Source organism: Amblyraja radiata, chromosome 24, assembly GCF_010909765.2.
Source record: "Amblyraja radiata isolate CabotCenter1 chromosome 24, sAmbRad1.1.pri, whole genome shotgun sequence".
Lineage (NCBI taxonomy): Eukaryota > Metazoa > Chordata > Chondrichthyes > Rajiformes > Rajidae > Amblyraja > Amblyraja radiata.
Window position 1 is genome coordinate 30,042,414 of NC_045979.1, and position 20,422 is coordinate 30,062,835.

The window sequence follows — 20,422 nt, forward strand, 5'->3', positions numbered from 1 at the left end:
CCCCGACCAGCGATCCCCGCACATTAACACTATCCTACACACACTAGGGACAATTTTACACTTATACCATGCCAATCATCCGACAAACCTGTATGTATTTGGAGTGTGGGGGGGAAATCGCAAAACTCTGAGAAAACCCACTCGGTCACGGGGAGAACGTACAAACTCCGTACAGACAAGCACCCGTAGTCGGGATTGAACCCGGGTCTACGGCGCTGCAAGCGCTGGAAGGCAGCAACTCCACCGCTGCGCCACCGTGCCGAATTTAGAGCGCGGACTGGACTTTGAAAATGGCGGCCTCTTGCATGTGGGATCAGTGGACTATTTCTGCTCACTTGCTAAACGGGGAGTGTACTTGGGTATGTATGGTGATACTCTGTATGCAAGAAGAGAATTGGCCTGCATGTAAGAAAATAATTTTACTGTGTGTTTGCGCATGTGGCAATAACCCCCGACACCCGCACTAATCAAACTATTCAGTAGCACGCCTGCCATATTGATACGAGAGCTCTCTCAAGAGTGAGCTAACTGAGATAAATCTTCCACTATGAGCTCCACACTGCAGTTGGTGCCTTTGGCCATTGTGGCAGTGATTTGGAGGTTGGCCATGGTGACCGAGATGCCTTGGTTCTGATTGTGTCCAAAAATTGCCAGGCGCCGAAGAGCTGGTGACTCGTGGCCATTTTTGATTAAACCATACATCTGCTTCCGCTCCCCGGGATCAGCGGTCACGTACAAACCGAGCTCCTGGCACAGCTCCCCCTCCACCACAGGGTTTTCAAACATCACCCCGAGATAGCAGGACCCAGCCTCGTAACTCAGGACTCCGGCGCAGAGAATCTCCCCGGGTCGGGTAGAGTATCTGCTCACACGCATCCCATCGGGAGGTACCATCTCCGGTTCCACGACTGTAGCATTACCATCAAGGAAAATCCTGAGATGAGGTTTAACAAGGTTTAATGAAAAAATGGTTCATATGTGTGTACAGAGGAAGGAACAGGTTTACACCAAAGATAAGACACAAAATGCTGGAGTTACTCGGCGGGTCAGGCAGCATCTCTGGAGAGAAGGAACGGGTGTCGTTTCGAGTCTGAAGAAGGGTCTCGACCCGAAACGCCCCCCATTCCTTCTCTCCAGCATTTTGTGTGTTTTTGTGTGTCCGTGTCCATGTATCCCCGTGTGTGTGTGTGTGTGTGTGAGAGAGGGGGGAGGAGAGAGGGGGGGGGAGAGAGAGGGGGGAAAGAGAGAGGGGGGAGAGAGAGAGGGGGGGGGAGAGAGAGAGGGGGGGGGAGAGAGAGAGGGGGGCGAGAGAGAGGGGGGGGAGAGAGAGAGGGGGGGGAGAGAGAGAGGGGGGGGAGAGAGAGAGGGGGGGGAGAGAGAGAGGGGGGGGAGAGAGAGGGGGGGAGAGAGAGGGGGGGGAGAGAGAGAGAGGGGGGGGAGAGAGAGAGAGGGGGGGGGGAGAGAGAGGGGGGGAGAGAGAGAGAGGGGGGGGGGAGAGAGAGGGGGGGAGAGAGAGAGGGGGGGAGAGAGAGATAGAGAGAGAGAGGGGGGGAGAGAGAGAGGGGGGGGAGAGAGAGGGGGGGGGGGAGGGAGGGAGAGGGGGGGGGGAGAGATAGGGAGAGATTTATTTTGTGCAAACTCACAATGGTGACTAATGCTCCAATCTCCATCTGATCACCACACCTCACACATGGTAAGTCAATAAAGGAAAAGGCACCAAGAATCAGTAAGAGCAGGACTGTGTTGAGAATGCTGTTCAGCCCACTGTGCTTTGAGACCACACTCCACCTACCTGGGATCAGTGAGGGCCAGAGCTTTGCTTTTGTTGATCGTTGTTACTTCAACGGATGCAGATTTCATCTTGTCAAAATTCCAGCCGGAACTCTCGACACGCACGACACAAACTGGACTTTGTAGCGCTCTCCTTTGTTGTATTTCCGGGGTGGGGTGGAAGCCTGACTCCTGCTGAGAAAAAAAGGTTTGACAAATCTGGGGCAGCACAGTGACACAGCGGTAGAGTTGCTACCATACAGCGCCAGGGACCCGCTTTCGATCCTGACCATGGTTGCTGTACGGAGTCAAAAGTCAAGAGTGTTTTATTGTCATATGTCCCAAATAGAATAATGAGATTCTTACATGCAACAGCACAACAGAAAATGTAAACACAATACACTGTTAATAATACAATAACTAGAGAGAAAAAAAGTTCAGTGTGTGTATATATACACACATATACAAATGCACAAACAGTACTAAGCTGCTGAGCAAGGCCACCACCTGGAAGATTGTGTGCAGTGCTGGTCATCCCGTTACAGGAAGGATATTCTTTTAAGAAGTAGATGAGGAGAAATTTCTTTAGTCATAGGATGGTAAATCTGCAGAATTCTTTGCCACAGAAGGCAGTGGAGGCCAAGACAGAGGATGTTTTTAAGGCAGAGATAGATAGATTCCTGATTAGTACAGGTGTGAGGCAGGATAATGGGGTTAGGAGCGAGAGATAGATCAGCCATGATTGAATGGCGGAGTAGACTTGATGGGCCAAATGGCCTACATCTACCTATGACACAAACTTATGTGGAGGCTTTGGAGAGGGTGCATCAGCTACAGGAGAGGTTGGAGGAACTTGGGTTGTTTTTTCAGGAACGTTGAGTGGAGGCCTGATAGAACTTGAGTGGAGACCTGATAGAACTATATCGAATTATGCGAGGCATTGATAAGGTAGACAGTCAGAACCTTCTTCCCAGGGTGGAAATGTCAAAGACTAGAGGGCACAGCTTTAAGGTGAGAGGAGAAAAGTTCAAAGGAGATGTGCTGTGTTTTTTTTTTAATTTACACGGTGGGGGCCTGGAGTGCCCTGTCAGAGGTGGTGATGGAGGCAGATATAACAGTGGTGTATAACTGCAGATGATGGTTTAAACCAAAGATAGACACAAAAAGCTGGGGTAACTCAGCGGGACAGGCAGCATCGCTGGAGAGAAGGAATGTGTGATGTTTCAGGTCGAGACCCTTCTTCAGTCTGAATTACTCCAGCTAATTGTGTCTTTCTAAGGATGTCCTCTGGTTCCCACAAGTTCTAAGACTTGTTACTTTGTGGTTGCACGGGCCACAGTGGCGCAGCTGGTAGAGCTGTTACCCCACAGCGCCAGGCACCCAGGTTCGATCGGGTGCTATCTGTGTGGAGTTTGCACCGCGTGGATTTCAGATTCAGATTCAACTTTAATTGTCATTGTCCGTGTACAGTACAGAGACAACGAAATGCAGTTAGCATCTCCCTGGAAGAGCGACATAGCATATGATTTGAATAAATATTTACATTAGCATATATACAGACATAGTGTTTTTCCTGTGGGAGGAGTGTCCGGTGGGGGGGGGGGGGGGTGATTGGCAGTCACCGAGGTACTTTCTTGAGTAGAGTGACAGCCGCCGGGAAGAAGCTGTTCCTGGACCTGCTGGTCCGGCAACGGAGAGACCTGTAGCGCCTCCCGGATGGTAGGAGGGTAAACAGTCCATGGTTGGGGTGAGAGCAGTCCTTGGCGATGCTGAGCGCCCTCCGCAGACAACGCATGCTTTGGACAGACTCAATGAGGGGGAGCGAGGAACCGGTGATGCGTTGGGCAATTTTCACCACCCTCTACAGTGCCTTCCGGTCGGAGACAGAGCAGTTGCCATACCATACTGTGATACAGTTGGTAAGGATGCTCTCGATGGTGCAGCGGTAGAAGTTCACCAGGATCTGAGGAGACAGATGGACCTTCTTCAGTCTCCTCAGGAAGAAGAGACGCTGGTGAGCCTTCTTGATCAGAGTTGAGGTATTGTGGGTCCAAGAGAGGTCATCGGAGATGTTGACCCCCAGGAACCTGAAGCTAGAAACACGTTCCACCTCCGTCCCGTTAATGTGGATGGGGGTGTGCGTGCCGCCCCTGGACTTCCTGAAGTCTACAATGAGCTCCTTGGTCTTCTTGGAGTTAAGGACCAGGTTGTTGTCAGCGCACCATGCTGCTAGGCGTTGGACCTCCTCCCTATAGGCCGACTCATCGTTGTTGCTGATGAGGCCAATCACCATTGTATCATCTGCACACTTGATGATGGTGTTAGTACCATGTACAGGTGTGCAGTCATAGGTGAAGAGGGAGTAGAGGAGGGGGCTTAGCACACAGCCCTGTGGAATGCCGGTGTTCAGGGTGAGGGTTGAAGAGGTGTGCTTGTCTAACCTAACAGACTGTGGCCTGTTGGTTAGAAAGTCCAGTATCCAGTTGCAGAGGGAGGGATCGATGCCCAGGTTACCGAGTTTGGTGATCAGTTTAGATGGTATAATGGTGTTGAATGCCATTTCCAGCTTCTTACCAGTGGGGTTGGACTGACGATTTCCTCCAGGTTCTCCAGTTCCCTCCCACAATCCAAAGTTGTGCGGGTTTGCAGGTAAATTGAACTCTGTAAAGTGCCTCTAATGTGCAAGGCGTGGATGCGAAAGTGTAATAACACAGAACTAGTGAACGGGCGATCGATGGTCAGCGTGGACTCGGTGGGCTGAACAGCCTGATCCATGCCTGTATCTCCAAAACTAAAACTATTCAGTGCCGTAGTGAGCTCCTCCCCCAGTAGAGGGCAGTGCTTCCCTATATTTCAGAGCCAAGACAGGAATTAGCATCTTTAACATCAGATACTCTTTAGATTTGGGTTTATGTACCGAGATACAGTGTAATGTTTTGTTTTGCCGTCTATCCAGTCAAATCAGTAATATTATTGCCAAACATTCAGGAAAACATATTCTCTGCCTCTGCCTCGGTGGAGGCAGGTTCTCTGGATGCTTTCAAGAGAGAGCTAGATAGGGCTCTTAAAAATAGCGGAGTCAGGGGATATGGGGAGAAGGCAGGAACGGGGTACTGATTGGGGATGATCAGCCATGATCACATTGAATGGCGGTGCTGGCTCGAATGGCCAAATGGCCTACTCTTGCACCTATTGTCTATTGCCTAATACAATCAAACCAAACTCAGGTAAAGAGAAAGATACAGAGCGCAGAATATAGATTCTCAGCATTGTAGCATAACAGTACCAGGGGGAAAAGTCCAATGTTAGCAATGAGGTAGGTTGGGGAATCGGGACAATGCCCTAGCTTATGGAAGGACTGTTCAGAAGCCTGATAACAGAGGGGAAGAATTTGTTACCGAGTGTGGTGGTGCGTGCTTTCCAGCTTCTTACCAGTGAGGTTGGACTGACTATTTCCCGTACTTTTTGTTTTGAACATATAATATATACCTGAATTCCAGACTACTGTCATATCCAAGATCTTATTCCCATCCCATTCTACCCCAACTATGTATAACCACTATGGGTGGCGGGCGGCACAGTAGCTCAGCGTTAGACTTGCTGCCTTACAACATCAGACTTGTTGCCTTATCGCGCTAGAGACCTGGGTTGGATCATGAGTATGGGTACTGTCTGTACGGAGTTTGTACATTCTCCGCGTGGCCATTAGGTGAGACAAAACAATATAGGGAAGGTTTTCTAGAAAGGAGAAAACTTATAAGTTCAATAAATCCAGGGAGTGATTGAAGATGCAATAATGTGGAGCCAAGGCTGTGGTTTAAATGTGCAACAGTAGGGTGGAACGGTGGCGCAGCGGCAGAGTTGCTGCCTTACAGTGCCAGAGACTCAGGTTCGATCCTGACAACGGATGCTCCAGTTTTGTGGACAATGGGTCTGTACGGAGTTTGTACGTTCTCCACGTGACCGCGTGGGTTTTCTCCGGGTGCTCCAGTTTTCTCCCACACTCCAAAGACATACAGGTTTGTAGGTTAATTGGCTTTGGTTACTAAAAAATGTAATAAATATTGTATACAGTAAGGGCGATTTACATGTCATTTGAACCTCAGTGAGGCTCAAACGAAACTCCGTTTCCACAGTCATATAAACAAAGACAATTTCCTACAGACATACACACAATTCAATTTACAGAAACATCCATCACAGTGAACCTCCTACTCACTGTGATGGAAGTCAAAGTCTTTTCTCTCCCCTGCTCTCCATTTTTCTCCCGATGTCGAAGCCCCAGGCGGGCGATGGTAAGTCCCACGGCCATTTTAGGCCGCGCTGGGCGAAGTACGGCCCCGCTCCCGGTCTAAAAGTCACGAAGTTGGAGCCCCCGGAGGGCACTGGAATGTCCCACGGCCATTAAAGCCGCTCCGGGCGATGTACGGCCCTGCTCCGGGTCGTTCCAACCCTGCGACACGGGCTGGAGAAGTTGTGTTGCGGGAGCTCCGAAAAGCGGTCTCTCACCCGGACCCGCGAACTCCCGATATCACAGTCCACAGAAGCTGCGTTGCTGGAACTCCAGGGTCGGACCGCAGCAGCGAATCACCACCGCTCCCCACGCTCCGAGGCCGGCCAGACCCACGATGGTGAGTCCGCAGCTCCGTGACTGGAGCCCCCAGGTCCTTCCGGCTGGAGGTCGCTCCACGGTGCTAGGCCCCAATGACAACGGAGACCCGACAGGAACAAGGTCGGGTCTCCCGTGCAGGGAAGAGATTTTTTTTAAGTTTCCCCCCCCGCCCCCCACATATACACAGTTAAAAACACTATTAAAAAACACGACAACTACATTTAACTAGACAAAAAATTTAAAAAAGACAGACAGGCTGTAGGGGCCGCTGCAACAGGTGAGTCGCGCCGCCGCCTGTGTAGGATAGTGCTAGTGTGCGGGGTGATCGCTGGTCGGCACACACTCGGTGGGGCCGAAGGGCCCATTTCCGCGCTGTATCTCTACAGTCTAAAGTGACACAGTGACGCAGCTGGCAGACCCAGAGTCCCCGGGTTCAATCCTGGCTTCGGGTGCTGTCTGTGCGGAGTTTGCTCGTTCTCCCCGCGATCCAAGGGGCCCTCCAGTTTCCTCCCCACATTCCAAAGACGTGAGGGTCAGTAGAATCATTGTAAATTGCCCCTGGCGTGCAGGGAGTGGATATGAAAGTGAGATAACATAGAACTAGTGTGAACAGGTGGTCGAGGATCAACATGGACTCGAAGGGGCCGAAGGGCACGTCTCAATACTGTATCTTTCAATGCACTCATTTCAAAAAGTCTGTTCAAATGTTATTGGTTAAGACACGTCACCGCTCCTAATTACACCATTGTGAAACTTCGCACACCCAAATAAAGACACTATAAATTTTAATTTCTCCACTCTTTAGTCAACCTGAGCGTCATCAGACACAACCAGTCCCTTTCAGAACACACGTTGCCAGCCCACCTTCTCCTTTTCAAAAGGTTCCTTAAAGAGAAATGAATCATATCTTATCTAAATATCACCAGGTTCTGAGTGCTACACTCATCATGTGAAACAGACCGCGAGGACGTGGCAGTAAATAAATACACATCATTTTTGACATCGTCATTTTCTTTCCATTACGAACACAATTTCTCACAAACTTACCGAATAATAAAAGGCGTGAGTGAATTTGGAGAGGGTGTTTCCACTAATGTAAGAGTCTAGGAGCAGAGGCCATAACCTCAGAATGAAAGGACCTACCTTTAGAAAGATGAGGAGCAATTTCTTTAGTCAGAGTGTGGCGAATCTGTGGAATTCATTGTGGAGGCCATCAATGGATATTTTAAAAATTGAAAGAATCTTGATTAGTACCTGTGTCAGGGGTTATGAGGCAAAGGTAGAAGACTGGGGTTGAGAGGGAAAGATAGATCAGCCACGATTGAATGGCGGAGTAGACTTGATGGACGGAATGGCCCAAATCTGCTCCTAGAACTTATGAACATAATTTCTCAACATCACATGGAAGTAATTTATGAAAACATCTATGTAAACATATTTTAAGCAGAGTGAAGAATACATTACCTTATCCCAGTGAAGTTTAAAATGGCCAAGTCCAAAGTTTGTAGTAGTTGGGTTGCAAGCTAAGTTGGTAAAAACGTTTGGGTCCAAAGCTTGGGTTGCACAGTAAGTTGGTAAAACGTTTTGGTTCCAAAGTTGTAGTAGTTGGGTTGCAAACTAAGTTTGTAAAAGTTGAGATCCAAAACCCTGTCCAAAAGTTGGGTTTGCAAACTAAGTTTGTGGAAAGTTTAGATCCAAAGCTTGTATCAGTTGGGTTGGAAAGTAAATTGGTAAAAAGTTTGTAGTAGTTGGGTTTGCAAACTAAGTTTGTAAAAGTTGAGATCCAAAACCCTGTCCAAAAGTTGGGTTTGCAAACTAAGTTTGTGGAAAGTTTAGATCCAAAGCTTGTATCAGTTGGGTTGGAAAGTAAATCGGTAAAAAGTCTGTAGTAGTTGGGTTTGCAAACTAAGTTTGTGGAAAGTTTAGATCCAAAGCTTGTACTTGTATCAGTCGGCTTGCATCAAGCGCCATCCTTGTGAGAGGAAAGCCCACCTCTCCGGAGGTGACGTCACCGAGAGGCGGACGGCGGGGAGACAAAGGGGGAGCGCCGCCCCGAGCATGCGCGGGTGGGCGGGGACGTGGGCGCGTCCCGCCCACCCGCCCGCCGCCACCCATTGGCCCGGGCCGCCGCCAGTCACCGCGAGTGACGGGGGGGAGGGGGAGGGGCGGGAGGACAAGGGGATGGAAAAGAAAAAAAAGTCAAGAGACCAGAAGCTGAGATTGAGTCGAATCTTCAACACGAAGAGCCCGACAGAGAGGAGCCTCAAATGTAAGTTTCTTTTTAAAAAACCCCCTTCTAAACTATCCCCTTCACCTCCACTGCAAGAATTCGATGCTTCGAGTCGATTTATGAGGTAAAATTTGAGTGGATTTTGATCATGTTTTTTACCCCCAGTCCTTCTGAGGAATATTTTACTCTCTATTTTTTTTTTCTTCCTGCACTTTATAAGTTCTCTTCTTTTCTCTCCCCCCTCCTCCTCCTCCTCCCAGTCATTTTCTCTTGATTAAAGGCTTTTATTTCGAGGCGGCACAATTCAATAGGAAAAAAAAAGATCAATAGAAAATTGGATCAAAAGAGATCAAGAATTGCAATCCAATTTGAAACGTTACAAGTTGTAAATGTGTGTTTTACCCTTCATCATATCTCTCCAGCTCTCTCTCTCTCTCTCTGTAGCTTTCTACTCTGTAAGAAAAGTTTGAATACTTTTTTTCTAGGTGGTAGTGTGTGGTTGAAAACCTTTTTTAGGTTAAAATGAAAATGTAACTAACATTCATTCTCAGGGATTCCCCTCAGATTTCTTTCCCTGAATTTGGGTTTGGACCACGCTCTTTAATCCTGAGTTGGGTTTTGGGTAATTGAGGCATTTGGCCAAGTGAGGGGGAGGCTTCGGTGAGTGTACTGAGCAGATGAGGAGCAATCAGTGACATGGAAAACTTCCTTCGCCCTAACAGTCATTGAATACAGGCACGAGGAACTGGAGATGCTGGAATCTTGAGTGAAGCACAACATGCTGGAGTAACTCAGTGGGTCAGGCAGCATCTGTGGAGGGAATGTCGGCAGGCGACATTTCTGGTTGAGGTGCTACTTCGGTCTGAAGATGGGGCTGGACCTGAAACATCATCTGTCCATTCCCCCCATTTTAGTTTAGTTTTTTTGTCATGTGTACCGAGGTACAGTGAAAAGCTTTGTTGTTGTGTGCTATACAGTCAGCAGAAAGACCATACTTGATTACAATGGAGCCGACCGTCCATAGGGTACGGATGCAGGATAAAGGGAATAACGTTCAGTGCAAGATAAAGTCCGATTAAAGATAGTCGGAGATGTCTCCAATGAAGTCTGAGGGTCTCCAAAGATGCTGCCTGACCCTCTGAGTTTCTCCAGCTTTAGTTTAGTTTAGAGATACAGCCCACCGAGTCCGCACTGACCAGCGATCACCCGTACGCCAGCATATTCTTACACACTAGGGACAATTTACCCAAAGCCAATTACCTACAAATCTCTACGTCTTTGGTATGTGGGAGGAAACCGGAGCACCCGGCGAAAGCCCACATGGTCAGAGGGATCAAGCGCGTACTCTGTTCACCCAGCACCGGTAGTCAGGATTGAACCCGGGTCTCTGCTGCTGTAAGGCAACAACTCTACCGCAGCGCCGCCGTGCCACCCTCTTTGTGTTTCAAGTAGACGTCATCCTTCAAGACCCAAACACCTAAAGAACACATGTTTGTTGGTGGGGTCAATTAAGAAAGAGTGATTACCATGTAATAATTAATAATATTTTGAAAGTACCTAAATAGCGTGTAAGGCACTTTTTAAAGTGACTTGGGAGTTGTCATACAACAAAGTTCTTCTGTTCCCACGAGCACTTGAAACGTTCTTCAGAGGGTGAAGAACTTTGGGTCATCCTTGAGCCATTAATGATGAGACATTTTGGGGTCGGAGGGAAGACACAAATAGCATCCTTGCCAAAATAAAAAAACACGTTTTTGTTTGAATTTGAGGAAATAACTCCTCGAAAGGAATTAATCCAGTTCCTTATGTTACTGGTGCGTCATTGTTTGCAAATGCATTTTCTATTGTAATAAGTGAAGGAAAAAATCATAATTTATTGAAGCACCAATGGTATTTGTTAAAAATGTCCTTTGAGAACCATTAATTGCAGAAGCAAATTGGGTATTCCCTTGTTTTTTGAGTGGAATATTTTTTTTGGAGAAAATTCTTAATTTGCATATCTAATCTGTAATAGTACATGGGATGATTAATAGCCTGAATCATATTGACTCACTTTTTTATCTGTAATTATCAATTGTCCTGTTTAAATATTTAAGGTCTATTGTGTGTGTGTATGTATTTGATTACTCACGTCCATTTATTTATTGATTAATCACGTTGTGCTTGGCTGTCACTGTGCTGTATAGTAACAGGGAGGTGATCACATTTTCGGTAATAAGCTCATGAATATACATTTGAGAGGACTATCCATCTGTGTCAATTTTGAAATGGCAGAATTCTGAGTAACATTGCTTTATATCATTCATTCTTTGCACTTGAAGTTTTTTTTTGGATGAGACTGTTGTTTAATTGGTGGCTATCAGTCATATAATTGAACGCTGTTCATGGAGGGGTAGTTAAGGATACCAACATGACGAATTAGAATTAACCTAACCTATACTGTCATTCATCTTGCGCTAATAATCGTCTTGTGCCAGTATTGTGAGCAGTCTTGGGCCTCATCTGAAGAAGGATGTTTCGGCGTGGAGATGGTACAGAGGAGGTTTATGAGATTGATCCCAGGAATGAGTGGGTTAACAAAATATGAGTGTTTGATGGCACTGGGCTAATATTCGATGAGCGTTTGACGGCACTGGGCCTCTATTTGATGGAGTTTAGAAGGATGAGGGGGATCTCATTGAAACTTACCAAATAGTGAAAGGCCTGGATAGAGTGGATGTGGAGAGGATGTTTCCACTAGTGGGAGAGTCTAGGACCAGAGATCATAACATCAGAATTGAAGGACGTTCCTTCAGGAAGGAGATGCAGAGGAATTTCTTTAGTCAGAGGGTGGTGAATCTGTGTAATTCATTGCCACAGAATGGTGTGGAGGCCAAGTCAATGGATATTTGTAAGGCAGAGACAGATAGATTCTTCACATAAAGATGGTGTAACTCAGTGGGACAGGCAGCATCTCTGGAGAGAAAGAATGGGTGATGTTTCAGGTGAGACCCTTCTTCAGAAGGAGGACCCTTCTTCAGTGTGAAGAAGGGTCTCAACCCGAAACATCACCCATTCCTTCTCTCCAGAGATGCTGCCTGTCCCGCTGAGTTACTCCAGCTTTTTGCGTCTATCTTCGGTTTAAACCAGCATCTGCAGTTCCTTCCTACACATAGATAGATTTTTGATTTGTACAGGTGTTAAGGTTTATGGGGAGAAGGCAGGGGAATGGGGTTAAGAGGGAAAGATAGATCAGCCATGATCGAATGGCGGAGTAGACTTGATGAGCTAAATAGCCTAAAGGGCCTGTCCCACTGTACGAGGTAATTCAAGAACTCTCCCGAGTTTAAAAAAAAATCAAACACGTGGTAAGTACGTAGAATGTACGTCGCGGGTACGTCGGAGCTCGGGGCGTCTCTTAGCGGCTCGTAGCGCTAACTGCAGGTACTCGGGAAACGCGGTAAGCTCGTGAAGATTTTTCAACATGTTGAAAAATGTCCACGAGAGCCCCTAGTACCTACGAGCAGCTATTACCGTAATTCTCCAAGGTCGAATCAGGGGAAACTTGGGAGAACTCTTGAATTACCTCGTACAGTGGGACAGGCCCTTTATTCTGCTTCTATAACTTATTGACATGAATAATTGACCCTGCAAATCTCCAAAAGCCTCTCTCGTTGTCCCCTCTGTTGATATTCTTATTTGAGAGAAAACAGCATTAAAATATAAAAAGATAATTGTAATTCATTGCATCGGTTTGATTTGCATTTTAAATTGCCACAATGATATTTTGTTTTTGAGTGCCCCAATTACTGCGTGTGGAAATTATGCAATATTTTTAAGGACAACCCAATATAAATTTCTAGTCAATAATTGCTGCTGTAGGTTGTTGACATCAAATTATTGAGTTTTACATCAGTGTGAAACAAAAGAACACGGAATATTTTAAACTCTGCGATTGCTAATTTTAGGAAATCATTTAATGTTGTTCAGAGGTACATTTAAACCTAAACATACTAGTCATTTCTTGCCCCTCCACAAGTCATTCAATGTAAACTGATAGAGCTAATGAAGACCTGTTTGTTGATGTGTAGTAAATTTATTTGCTCAGAATTGCTTTGTAAAATAATACGTTCAAGGGATACATTCTTTTAATAAATGCAAGGAAAATAAAGTCATTTAACCTGGAGAAGTAAATGCCCGTTGCTAAAAATTTCTGGATGAATTGCGCCTTTCTATCATTGGCCTCTCAAAATGAACTCACTCTTGTCAATTTGACTCTTGAATCGCAAAAAGGTTGTGGAGGTAGTGCTGCAAATATGAATTAAACTCTGCTTAGAAATCGAGTGGTTGCAAAGCATATATAGAACACTGAATACAGCACTTCATGGTTCTGAAATGACAGACCCATAGAAGTGGAACTGAACTCTCAGCTGCTACAGGTGACAAATAGTTTAGAGATACAACAAGGAAGCAGTCCCTTCAGTCATACAGCATGGAATACCAACCTACATGTCCCAGCTACACTAGTCCCACCTGCCTGCATTTGGCCCATATCCCACCAAACCTGTCTTATTCATGTACCTTTCCAACTGAATCTTAAACGTTTGGATAGTCAACGACCTTCTCTGACAGCTTGTTCCATACACCCACCACCCTTTGTGTGAAAGGGTCCATCAAGTTCATAGGAGGTTCACACACTAGTTTTACACATTTAATTTACAGACACATTCCCTGTTTTTTGGCAATGCCCACTAATTTACTGTGATACCATTATCACGTTTAAAAAATAAAGATACAGTGTGAGGCCCTTTGGCCCACTGAGTCTGCAACGACCAGCAATCACCCATACACTAATTCTATCCTATACACTAGACTAGAGTCAATTTTATAGAAGCCAATTAACCTACAAACCTGCAAACCTTTGGGATGAGGGTGGAAACCAGAGCACCCGGAGGAAACCCACACGGTCACAGGGAGAATGTGTCGTAGGCTCCACACAGACGCCACCCGGAGTCGGGATCGAACCTGAGTCTCTGGCGCAGTGAAGCAGCAGCTGTGCCTTTGTGCTGCCCTATGGTTCCTGGAGATATGTTAAATCATATTTTTAATGTTTTATTTCTTCTCCACAGACCTAATCATATTACTCTCTATTTAATTTTCTGTGAATAATATGCTAGATCTATTTCTCCTTTTCTCGATTCCTGTTGTAATTTTCCGTCAATGTCAGTCTGTTTTTCCAACCACATGTAATTCCAGAATAACTGGCTGATAACTGAAGAAAGTAAACAACTTGTAGCAAATGCCACAGGAATTCCTACTTGAGCAAATTCTAGGCTGTCATGCCTGTGATTGGTTTCCAATTGCTAGCTAGTTTAGCAAGGTACAGTGAAAAGTTATTTTGTTGCGTGCAGCGAAAAGATTACATGCGTGATTACAATCGAGCCACCCATTGTGTACAGATACAGATCAAGGGAATAATGTTTAATGCATTATAAATTCTGATTGAAGATAGTCCGATGGTCTCCAATGAGGTAGATGTTAGGTCAGGACCACTCTCTGGTTGGTGATGGGATGGTTCAGTTGCTTGATAACAACTGGGTAGAAACTTCCTGAAATTGGAGATATGCATTTTTGCACTTCTGTACTTCTTGTCTGATGGGAGAGGGGGGAAGAGGGAGTGTCCGGGGTGAGACTCATCCTTTATAAAGCTGGTGGACTCGCCGAGGCAGCATGAAGCGTAGATGGAACCTAGCTGAAAGGCAGAATGATCAATGGCCTGATTTAAACCCTGAGACACAAGCAACTGCAGATGCTGGTACTTGAGTGAAACATAAAGTGCTGGAGTAACTCAGTGGGTCAAGCAGCATCTCTGTTGGTCATGGATAGGTGATATGTCAGGTCGGCACCCTTCTTGAGACTGATATAAACTTTATTATGCATGCCTTTTTAATTGTAGCGCATTGCTAAATGACTTGGTAATGCCCAAGTTTAGAGGATCATGATAACATTATCAAATTTACAAGTTTGATGCGTGTTTTATTTTTGTAATCTGTTTGGCCATTTTAATGCATTTCCATTTTGTCCTAGGCTACAAGTGGAACGTTGATCGGGCTTATATTTGCATGATGCTTTAGTTAAAAAAACAAAAAACTACTGGAGGAACTTGGCAGGCAAACGGGCGGATAACATTTTGGGTCAGGACTCATCTTCAAACTCGTGATTCCAGCACCTGCAGTCTCTTGTATCTCAGTGGAATAATACTTAACTCTTTTCCAGTTCTGTATTGGAGGATTTGTCCACTAAATATTTCCACCTTGATTTGTTTATTGAAAGGCTTTTTTACGTTGGTTAATATCTGTGGAGAGAAATTCTATTTGGCATAAAGACTTATGAAGACATACCTAAGTTGTGTTGGTCGATATAAAGGGTAGCGTGTAAGAATAATGTATAAGGATATAAATATAATCTTAATTCTCTGTGACAGATTACTTCATACAAATGTTTGGATGTTTAATATATTTGGGCTGTTTATTCCAGTCTTTTGTACACTATTCATGAGTTGAAGATGGACATAAAAAGCTAGAGTAACTCAGCGGGTCAGACAGCATCTCTGGAGAAAAGGAATAGGTAACAGTTTGGGTCTGAAGAAGGGACTCGACCCAAAACGTCACCTATTCCTTTTCTCAAGAGATGCTGTCTGACCCGCTGAGTTACTCCAGCTTTTTGTGTCTATCTTCAGTATAAACCTGCATCTGCAATTCCTTCTTCCTACACTATTCATAAGTTATCTTGTTAGTTTAAATCAAAGCACAAAATGTGCATCGCTATTTTTGTATGAGAAACTTTGTGCGCTTTCGTGTTTAGAAATTTCTGTTCTTATTTTGCTTGATATCTTCCATTGTTGTAGTACCTTGTTCCCTTTCTCAGAAAGGCCTCTTACTTTTGGGGGAAGGAGGTGGGGTGGGGTGGGGGTGGGGGGGGGATGAAGTGCTTATTAAAGCATCCTCTTCATTATGTCTTGAAGCCAGTGAAGAAATTATATCGAAGATAGACAAAAGAAGCTGGAGTAACTCAGCAGGTCAGACAGCATCTCTGGAGAAAAGGAATAGGTGACGTTTCTGGTCAAGACCCTTCTTCAGATCTGAAGAACGTCTCGTCCCGAAACGTTACCTATTCCTATTCTCCAGAGATGCCGTCTGACCTGCTGAGTTACTCCAGCTTTTTGTGTTTATCTTTTGTTTAAACCAGCATCTGCAGTTCCTTGCTACACAAAGAAATAATAACACTGGTTAATACCATTAAAGTACATTATTGTAACCATACTATATCAGTGAATTTTGGTCAGTATAAATTGTAAAGGTCAACATTTGGTGTGTCACAGTGTAATGGCTTTGTTACACATATGATTTGATCTTGTTTTGAAAATGAATACAAATTTTAGGTGACGGTTATAACAACCTGACACGGCAAATGGTTTAAATTCAGACTTTGTGCTCCAGTTTTTTGATTTGGGCATAATTTGCAGAATTAGGCTATTGGATTCGGATTGAACATGCCTTAATTAACTTGTCACTTCTATTAAATTTACTTGAAGCAGAATAAATTAAATCTGGAAAGCAATAAACTACACTTTATTATGCAGCAGACAAAGAGCTGCTGTGTTCGGTAAAGAACAGCTGCATCAAGGTCGCAAAAGATCAGATGTGGCAGGAAGGCAGAGAGAGGAACAATGGTCGGCAATGAAGGACTTAAGCATTCTATTGTTTTCAAGCCGAGTTACTTTCAGCTACCAATTCCGGAGGTTAGATAATTAGTCACATTTTTCACTTTTTTCAAAAACATACTTGACTGTCCCGAACAGAAAACATTATTTTACATCATGAAGAAATGAATGTTTTGGGGCACGGGATGACTTCTGTAAATAGTTATTCCAGTGAATTACTTGCAGTTTGTCTGCTAGATATTTTTAACCGTTCTCACTGTAATTTGAAACCTTTACAGAGACTAAAACTATAGATTATGGGGCGAAGGCAGGAGAATGGGGTCAGGAGGGATAGATAGATCAGCCATGATCCCTGAATGGCAGTGCTGCCTCGAAGGGCCGAATGGCCTACTCCTGCACCTATTGTCTATTGTATGGTAAAGTGGAGTTGACGGGGCCGAATGGCCTAATTCTGGTCCTATCACTTATGACATAACCTGATCATTATATAATGCTACAGTCAGTCTGAAGCAGTGTCTCGACCCGAAACGTCACCTATTCTTTTTCTCCAGAGATGCTGTCTGGCCCGCTGAGCTACTCCAGCTTTTTGTGTCTTATGTTCAGTTTAAACCAGCATCTGCAGTTCCTTCCAACACACTATAGATCCACTTTTCCTTACTGAAGTGAAAGTGTGTTATTTGGCTCCTTTCTGATTGGGGCCCTTTGTTTAGAGCAGCTTTTTATTCAGGAAACCAATTAAGTCAAAGCACAGGAAAATAAGAGTCAATGAAGTATTTGTTGAGGTGGCCTATTCTCTATTGGGGAAATAAACATAGGCAACTAGTCCCCTATATTTGCAGTTCATTAAGTTCCTAAATTGTGTGCAGAAGCCCAGTCATACCATGGTGACAGAGGGAGTATTTAGAAAAGGGAACAGGACAACAGACTTCTGTCATTACACTATCCTCTCCATCCACTTCCTGTGCATACAAATAGCAAACTCTTCAAAATATATCTGCTGTGCGTACAATTCATTCCTTGTTACAATTGCAAACATTCACAGTTTTAGAACTGCTCGATATTTCAAAGAAAATCTGTAATCTGGTATTTGAGTGTTTAAAACGTTAAATCAGCAATTTGTGCTCTATCAATTCAGTGTGACATGTCTCGCCTTTTGAGTTGTGTAAGTGTTTCACGCTTGTATGAATCCCTCTACCTCATTTTGCATACCACTTGCAAGGTTATGTTGGTCAATTCCCCCCCCCCCGTGCAACTGTGCCAATTGCTCTTTTTCTAGCCCATGAGATTCTAGGTGTGCATAAAGGTTCTGATGGACTTCTCACCACCAATCAATTATGTTCTTGGTACTAGTTTGAAAGTTTAGTTTAGAGATACAGTGCGGGACAGGCCCTTTGGCCCACCGAGTCCATGCCGCCCAGCGAACCCCGCACACGAACACTATCCCACACGCACGAGGGACAATTTATATTTTTATCAAGCTAATTAGCCTACAAACCTGTCTGTCTTTGGAATGTGGGAGGAAACCAGAGCTCCTGGACTAAATTCACGCAGGTCACAGGGAGAACGTACAAACTCCGTACAGACAGCACCCATAGTCAGGATCGAACCCGGGTCTCTGGTGCTGTAAGGCAGCAACTCTGCCGCTGTGCCACCATGCTGCCCTGGTGGTTCAGTTCTTGTGATGAGGCACATTGCTAATTGACTTTGGCTGCTCAAGAAAGCAGCTGATAAGAATCCACCGTTTCCCTTCCCTTTGGGGTCTTAAGGTCAATACGTGTAAACCTCTACCTAATTGACTTTTGGCCAAAGGAGTTCTTCAGAACAAATCTTTCTAAGAGGAGCAGCTGGTACAGAAATGTCCAACTGAATGGACATTGCCCAGATCTATACTGAACTGGGAATGGATAGAACCTCAGCATTTAGTAACATCTAGTCTTTTACATTCTGCAGACAGCTTGATATGGCCACAGATATCTGATTGAGGGCATGGTAGATACATTTTTATATCCTTTTACAGCTATTTTGGAGAATATGGGCAGGATTTTTTTTTTGAGTTGGGAAGTCTTCAGACTGCTTGTGGGGGGGGGGGGGGGGGGAAGAAAATTGGAAGAGTTGTGGAGGTGAGACAAATAGGGTGATTATATGTGGGGGGGTCTTTAATTAACAGATTGGTGGACAAAGGACAGAGATGGATAGAAGACAAAGGGTCTCTGGCAGCTACCCATTTTAATTCCCCTTCCCTTATGAGCGAGGGTCGGGCAAGTGGACTAGCTTGATTAGACAACTTGGTTAGTATGGATGAGGTGGATTGAAGGTCGATTTCAGCCAGACTATCTCAAAGATCCAGTTTCCCTGGTGTGTGTAGCTCTATGACTCTGCTAAATTTCACATCATCTGCAGACGCACTGATCATGCTTCCCAAATCTAAATCCAGAGACCGGAGTTCAATCCTGACTATGGGTGCTGTCTGTACGGAGTTTGCCCAATCTCCCTGGGACCACATGGGGTTTCTCTGGGTGTTTTCCTCCCACTCTCAAGGCGTAAAGGCTTGTAGGTTAATTGGCTATTGTAAATTGTCCCCAGTATGCAGGATGGAACTGGGGTGTGGGGTGATTGCAGGTCAGCGCTGACTCAGGGGGACAAAGGGCCTGTTTCCACACTATATCTCTAAAGTCTAAAGGGTGTCAACTGGAAACATTGCCTAACCATGTTCTCCAGAGATGCAGCCAGACTTGCTCAGTTACTCCAGCATTTTATGTCAATTTCTTTCACTGTACACCCAGTTGCTGCAAATGGCAATGTTGTTACTTAAATGTGTGGCTCAAGAATGGATTTATCTGAAGATAACTTCCTGGCTCATTTCAGTAATTTTTTTAAGCTATATTTTCAATTTTTATGGTATAGAAAAGTGCAAATCTGTGACGGTTTCCAGCTGTTGGCATGGTAGACTTTTTTTCTAACACTGTCTGGTAACTTCTAATTAGTTGTGAGCATTATTGTGGTGAGGTGATTTTACAGCAGAAATGGTGCTAAACATAAGAGGAAGTGCGAACTTGAGTCCTGTGAAGCTGAAATCCCACAACAATTCTTTGTTGTTGTGAAGAGGTAAAATTGGACTTGCAAATAGGAGTCAAGATTATTTTATTGTCATATGTCCCAGACAGAACAATAATTCTTATTTGCAGCAGCATAATAGAATATGTAATGTGAATAGTACTCTGTAAACAATATAATAAACTATATATATATATATATATGTGTGTGTGTGTGTGTGTGTGTGTACATATATATGATAGACACAAAAAGCTGGAGTAACTCAGCGGGACGGGCAGCATCTCTGGTGAGAAGGAATGGGTGACCCTTCTTCAGACTGGTGTCTGATGTGGTATATAAGAAAACAAACAACAATAGTGCAAAAGGACAGAACAAATGCACCCGTCTATGTAGTTCAGACCTTGTTTGGAGGTTGTAGTGTTTAATTGCCTTATGGCTGTAGGGAAGAAGCTGTTTCTGAACCTGGACGTTACAGTTTTCAGGCTCTCGTATCTTCTTCCCGATGGCAGGAGTGAAATGGGAGTGTGGCCAGGGCGGTGTGGGTCTCTGATGATGCTTGCCGGCTTTTTGAGGCAGCGATTCCGGTAAACCCCTTCATTGTTGGGGGGATCAGTACCCGTGATGGGCTGGGCAGTGAGTCACTGCTGTGCCTGAAAATAGTCAATCATCTGACTTTATATTCTGCCATTTTTATTATCTTGTTACAGAAGTGGTAAAGTTATTTGATTGCCATAAATTCAAGTTTGTTCTATCTGCCCTCGGAGACATGATCTGTAATTGACTAAGATACCAGATTGGGTTTTGTCTGATTGTGATCTCCAAAAGTAATTTTCTGGTAATTTTTCAAAAATGTGACATTCTACACTTTATAACTTGTGGGATTTAGGAGCATTTTCTGTGCCCCTGAAAATAGCATATGTGAGATTGAAAAGAGGGGCAGGGGTGGAAGTGTTGGAGCAGGGAGGCACTGTGGGAGGGGAATAGTCAGATGTGAGTGAATAGCTTCTGTGCTGAATCACTTGCGATTCTTCAATTTTAATGGCCTTTCCTTCCC

The 20,422-nt window shown here is 44.8% G+C and overlaps 1 protein-coding gene across 4 annotated transcripts in view; it reads left to right on the forward strand.

Moving 5' to 3' along the window:
- The first annotated feature begins 8,579 nt into the window (after positions 1 to 8,579).
- Positions 8,580 to 20,422, forward strand: part of cttnbp2nl (CTTNBP2 N-terminal like) — a 56,208-nt gene continuing 44,365 nt past the window's right edge. For 3 of the 4 annotated variants that reach the window (XM_033042805.1, XM_033042808.1, XM_033042806.1), the window contains exon 1: positions 8,580 to 8,651. The gene's annotated coding sequence lies outside the window, so the exon portion shown is untranslated. Of the gene's footprint in view, positions 8,737 to 20,422 lie in introns of all 4 variants that reach the window. The other variant, XM_033042807.1, reaches the window with a different exon arrangement.